Below are 6,683 nucleotides of genomic sequence, written 5' to 3'. Positions count from 1 at the left end.
TATTTTCGAGTTGTTTGATATTTTGCATGTCTAGAAGGTCACAAGGTGACTTGTTACCCTTTGATCGCGAAATTGAAAGAACTTTGACAACCAATAGAAGACTTGCTAGGAGAACTTTGAGAGGTATTGGTGAGGTTGTAGATATTCAACCAAATACTATTGAGTTCATCAACCCTTTTGCAAGAGAAGGTGAGGAGAACCCAACACAAAATCCAACACAAAATCAACCCACAATGCCTAAGTTTTCATCACATTCCGTACCCACCGAGGAGAACCTACCCAATGGTACTCCCACACCACAACATCTAACCGGAAATTTTATTGCCAAATCCGCATTTATCCAATTAGTCGAAAGAAGCCAATTTGGGGGGATGCCTAGTGAAGACCCTCATTCTCATATGGAGACTTTTTGTGACTATTGTGATGCGATTTCTCAAACCGGTGTAATTCAAGACCAAATTCGATGGGTCTTATTTCCTTTTTCTCTAATTGGCACCGCGAAACAATGGTTGAAAGGCCTTGATAAGGCTACTCTCGGAATTGATTCTTGGAAGAAGTTAGCTTTAGCTTTCTACAAAAAGTTCTATCCACCGGAAAAGACTAAGATGCTAAGAGCTCAAATTACGGGCTTTAAGCAAAGGGATGAAGAATATTTTTATGAAGCTTTGGAGAGATTCAAGGGAATTTGTCGCTCATGTCCTCGCCATGGGCTTAGCGAGTGGTTCTTGGTACAAAAATTTTGGAACGGTCTTTATGAAGATTCAAGGAACATTCTCAACATGGGATCAAATGGAATGTTCACCGAAGTTGTCGACAATCAAACTTGGAACAAAATTGAGGAAATGGCGGTCCATAACTCACAATATAGTAGACCTCGCAAGGCTACTAGAGGAGGAAAGCATGAAGTGGACTCCATTACTCAATTGGGTGCTCAACTTAGTGCTCACATTGATACCATCAATTTGAAGTTTGAAAAAGCTATGGCTAGACTTGAAGAAGCCTCAAAATCACCAAAGCATCATGTTAATGCCATGACGGCATCTTCATCAATCCCAAGTGGGATATCTGAGAATTGTGGAACTTTGGGGCATGACCAAAGTGAATGTAGGGGAACAAATGAACAAGTGAATGCTTTCCAAGCATACAAGAGTGGTACCCCTTATTCAAACTATTACAATGAAAACACCAAATTCCATCCAAATCTCTCATACAAAAGCCAAAATGTTCAAAACCCTAAACCAACATACACCCCACCTCCCATGAGAAACCAAAATCAAAGACCCTTTTACAACCAAAACCAAGGTTACCAAAATCAAACTCCATACAATCAACAAAATGACCAAGGTTTTGATGTTCAAAAGCGGTCCTCCAAATGCAAAAGAATCAACAAGAGTTTTTCACTCAAATGCAAAAGGATAGTCAAGCAAAGGAAATCACCACCAACAACATCCTAGCTCACACCAAAATGTTGGAAACCCAATTGACTCAACTAGCATCTTCAAGCTCACAAAGACAAAAGGGGCAATTACCACCTCAAAGTAATCCCCCAAGATATGAAACGGTTAGTGCCATTCACTTGAAGAGTGGTACAAGGTATGAAGCACCGAAGAAGTAAGTTGAGGATGAAGTTGTGGAAGCTAGTGACAAAGAAGAAATTGTGCAAAACTCCAAGGATGGAGAACCATCAAAAGAAGAAATTTCAAAGAAAAATGAAGACAAGGTCAAGGAGAAGGAGCCCATTGTGATTAGACTTCCTTTTCCAAGTCGTCAAGCCAAGCCCAAATTTTATGACCAACTTGGAAAATTTATGGAAATTGTGAAGAATTTGGAAGTCTCAATTCCTTTCACGGAATTAATCAATCACGTGCCAGCCTATGCAAAATACATAAAAGACATCCTCACAAAGAAGAAGTCGATCCGGAAGCTTGAGACTATCGCCTTCACTAAGGTGAGTAGTGCAATACTTGAAGGGAGTTCACCTCCAAAACTCAAAGATCCGGGAAGCTTCTCAATACCGTGTACCATTGGAGACACCACGATCAATAAAGCCTTATGTGATCTAGGGGCTAGTGTGAGTGTTATGCCGTACTCGGTGAGTAAAAGGTTGGGGATGGGAGAGCTTAAATGCACCAATATCACACTCTAAATGGCCGATAGATCGACGAAGACACCATTAGGGATATGGGAAGATGTTCCCGTAAGAATTGGGAAATTTTTCATCCCGGTGGACTTTGTCATTGTTGACATGGAAGAAGACTCCAACATTCCAATCATTCTAGGAAGACCTTTCTTACACACCACGGGTGCGGTGATTTATGTGAAGCATGGAGAGCTCACCCTAGAAGTGGGAGATGAGAGCATAACTTTCAATCTTGACAAGACCATGAGAGCTCCCCGTTTGCATGAACCATGTTTTATGGTTGATCATTATAGCCGGAAGGATGATAGGAAGAAGTCGGAATTCCAATGGAAAAAGAAAATTGAAGATGCTCCATTCAAAGAGCAAGTGAATTGTAACAAAGAGAGCTTGAAAAGCTCACCAAAGTCAAGCAATGAAGAGGATGGCCTCATTGGCCGAGACAAGAAAGTGGGAGAGTTGTCTCTATCAACTCAAGAGATCTTTAGTGATCAAGTAGATGAAGTTTGTGGTCTTTGGGATGATGAGTTTGAAGGGATTTTCAATCCCTATATTGGTAATGCTATCGATCAAGACCGACAACAAGGGCAAAGGTCTATTGAAGATCTTTATCATGATAATGAACAAGCTTTTGATTACTTTTTCAAGGTGTTGAGCAACATCAACAACACCTTGGACATGCCCCCATGACATCTCACTAAGGATGAGAGTTTGGTGGAGTCCTCCCTAAACCACCATTTGTAAATATTTCTAACCCCCTAACTTGCATTTTAATTCTTACATTGCATTTTTGTCATTGGTGGATTTTTATTCTTTGATCAAGATAATTATCATTTTTGAGAGAAGTGAGGGAGGGACTAATGATTTAATTGATGTGTAGTGCTTTAGCTTAGTGTAGGGATAGCAATTGCCTAGGCTATTCATGCCTTAGTAGTGCTCCTACAATGAAGAACACGGGATTTGAAGAATGAAAAATGCCAAGGGATATGCAAGTGCACGGATGCAACTGAATCCGGGTAAAACAGGGAGAATCCGAGCGTCTTCATGGGAATTCGCCCGTCTTCAGGAAATCCGGGCATTTTTGTCAAAATCCGCCCGTCCATCTGAGCTGAAAATTTGAAATTTTGGGACTGTTGAAGAATCCGAGCGTCCTGGTAGAGAAGACGCTCGTCTTCAGAAATCCGCCCGTCTTGGAAGGAAAGACGCCCGTCTTTTTGCCTGTGAAAAACAAGAAATCTCACTGTCTGAGAATCAGCCCATCTTTAGCAGAAGACGCCCGTCCTGCAGTCGATAAATCCGAGCATCTTTGCTGAAAGACGCCCGTCTTTAGGCGAGAATTCTGAACAAAAAAAAGCAGAATCCATGCGTCCCGAAGGAAAGACGCCCGTCTTCCCCTGCAGTTCAAAAATTTCCGGGTATTTTAAATACCCCATCCCACATTCATTTCTTCATTCCTTCATTCAAAACACTACCCATAAACCCCAAAACTCAAAACCCTCATCCTCTCCATCACCAAAACAAGATTTCCTCAACCAAATTCAACAAAATCAAATCAAAACTTCCTTTTAACAACAATTAATCACTCCTCTTCCAACAAAAATCAAACCAAGCACCAAAATCTTCAACCTTTGAGTCGATTTTTGAAATTATAAAGGCAAAGCCTTTCATCTTAAAATCGATTTGGGTATACTTGGAAATTGAAGATTTTCACTCTTTTCTTGGCTAAATCATCAATGGCAAGAACAAAAGGAGCAACAAAGGCACCTAAGGCAAAGGCACTCTCAACAAGATAAAAGAGTCTTCAAGCAAAGAAAGCCTCAATGGCTATGGTGGTAGCTAGTTCAAACTTGGAAGTTCAACAACAACAACCTCCCTTGGAAGCAACAACATCAACAACTCCGGAAATTGCTCAATTATCAAAATATCCGGAGGTAATTTTCATTTCTAACTCCCATAGAGATACATTTGCCAAGTTTGCTAGAAAATCCTTTCTATCCACCAAATTCATATGTGAAGATGCCTTGACCAAATTGGGTGTCCTTGAACAAACGAAAGCCTTCTTTGAAGCCATGGGGTTGGGAAAATTGTTTGCTACAAGAGAATTGACATACCCCTCCCTTATCTTAGAATTCTTGAGTTCTTTGAAAGTTACTAAGGTAGAGACTAGAGAAAACATCGAGTTTCGCCTTGCTAATGTGAGTAGGCGCATCACCTTTGATGAATTGGGTAAAGCATTGGGTCTTAGTGATTCACCTAGTTATTTCAAGAATCCCGACAAGTATGACCCCGCTCCACTTTGGGAGGCAATTTCCGGGAGGAAATTTGAGAACTATCATGCTAGTCGCGCTCTATTAGTCTACCATCCGGGCATCAGAGTGTGGCACAAGGTCATCGGGAATATTATCATTGCAAGAAAAGACACTAACCACTTTACCAAGCTCGATTGTGTTCTTCTTGAGTCGGCCTTAAATATTAGAAGGGAATTCACCAAGCCTTACAATTCTCTAAGGCTTTTGGTGGAAAGATGGCTAAATGTTGATTGTGGAAAGCAAGGCACCACTGTTATTGTAAATGGAGGTCTAGTTACTCTTTTGGCTAAGTACTTTGATCCGAATTTCAACAAGGATAGCAAGTATGTGGCGAAAAAAGGGAGTCATCTCATTGACATGGATGCCATGATTAACAAGTACAAGTGGGTCACTCATAAACCTCTTGACACCAAATATGGGTGGCTCATAAATGAGGCTAGATCTTTTACTTTGCCTTCCAAGATATGCCGTTTGAGTGTCCATCGGACCAACTACCTTCTTCCCCTCTCAAAAGAAGCTGAATACATCATCCGTCAACAAAGGGGTGAAATTGAAATGCCCTCCTCCTCCATTGTCACACCACCCTATCCTTTCAAGTATCAAGAGTTCAAACCCAAAGGTGTTAAAGCAAGCAATGACTACATGACTCTACTTATGCAAGAGATGCACAAACAAGCTTTTAAGGATCGGGAAGATGCATACTTAGCCCAATATTCACCCCTCCTTCATTTAGCTAGGCAAGGACTTCTTAATCCTTCATGTCCTTTGCCTAGTAGGGCGGATAGGGAAGTCTTCTTTCCAAATGCATCTAGGGGTGAGATTCCGGGTGACGATGAGGTTGTCGGTGATGAGGTTGTTGATAGCATTGAGGAAGAGGCTAATGAAGAAGAATAAGAGGGTGATGAAGGAAGTGAGAAAGGAAGTGAAGAGGGAAGTGGTGATGAGTCCACTTCTATTGAGGAAGATGATGACATGATATGGTGGAAGACTAGCAAGCTTTGGAGGCTCCTACCCTCTTGATGTTTGTCTACTTCTTTCTTTGTTTTATTTACTTATCTTGATCATGGTTGGAGAGTCCTAGCAACATAGAGGACTAACACCTCGGCCCCATTGAGGTGTTCTTATTTCATTGTTCTCACTTTTGAAAATCCAAAATGACAAATTTAGTTTCATGCATTGCATCTTGTGTGCATGAACTACTCCAACTTTAGGACATTAGAAATAATGTCTATCTCGGTTTGGGGAAGTACATGCATACGCAACGGGAGGTAATCTAAATTACACTCTCCGTCATAAACAAAAACCCATGCATCATGTAGCATAGATTAGTATAGCTTGCATTTAGTGTAGAATTCATGCATCATGTTTGCATGATTTCCCATCATTTTGGCCATTGAGGACAATGCCCATATTAGTGTGGGGATGGGGAATTCTAACTTAACTTTTATTCAAAAATCCAAAAAAATCAAAAAAAATTCGAAAAACCATAAAAATTTGAAAAAATTGAAAATCCAAAAACAAGTTCATTTCCTTTGTAGTGTAGTCTTGTATATATTGTGTTTGTTTTATCCTTGTTCACATTGATTGACTACGCCACATCCGAGACATGAGGACATTGAAGACCGCATGGTATGATCTTTCCAATCTCCTTTTTCCTCTTTATGTTAATGACTATGTGGCTTTATTTTGATTGATGCGGTATAACAATGTGAACTTAGGACTTGGATTTAGTTTATATGTCATATTAATTGGTAGGATCATTTGCATTAGGATGTTTATATGGTAGTTGCATCATGGCATGTAGTTTGCATGTTAGAAAATTTTGCGAAACCGTCTACTTGGGAAGCTTGACAAGTGTATATAGGCCCTAGTAGATGCTTTTTCTTCTTAAGACTTTGCTTGTTAGAATACTTGTAAAACACCCTAGGATGTATCATTCTAGTATCCTTTGACCCATGGATTAAGGCCTAGTCAAGAGTACCTTGTGGTGTGATAACTCCTTGGCTACCGTTTATTCCAAGGTGACCCTTGAAACCATGCATCCATCCATCATCCATGTTCTACCACATTTTTGTCATCAAAGGGAATGGGCACAAAAAGAAATCAATTTGAGTTCAATGAAATGAAAAGTGAAAGAAAGTTTGCAAAAAAATGCATCAAATGAAAAGAGGAGTAAAAATAGAAATCCTAAAGCTTCAAATATAAGGCACCCTCACTACATATGGGGTGACTTTGAA

The 6,683-nt window shown here is 40.2% G+C and overlaps 1 non-coding gene across 1 annotated transcript; it reads right to left on the bottom strand.

Annotated features, from left to right (window-relative positions):
• Positions 1–605: 605 nt before the first annotated feature.
• LOC141624440 (small nucleolar RNA R71) lies at positions 606–712 on the bottom strand. Its single transcript, XR_012534246.1, has one exon. It is a non-coding gene; the product is annotated as a small nucleolar RNA R71 (small nucleolar RNA).
• Between the last annotated feature and the right edge of the window lie 5,971 nt (positions 713–6,683).

The sequence above is a fragment of the Silene latifolia genome, chromosome X, assembly GCF_048544455.1.
Source record: "Silene latifolia isolate original U9 population chromosome X, ASM4854445v1, whole genome shotgun sequence".
In the NCBI taxonomy this organism is placed as follows: domain Eukaryota; kingdom Viridiplantae; phylum Streptophyta; class Magnoliopsida; order Caryophyllales; family Caryophyllaceae; genus Silene; species Silene latifolia.
This window is presented reverse-complemented; position numbering and strand designations above follow the sequence as displayed.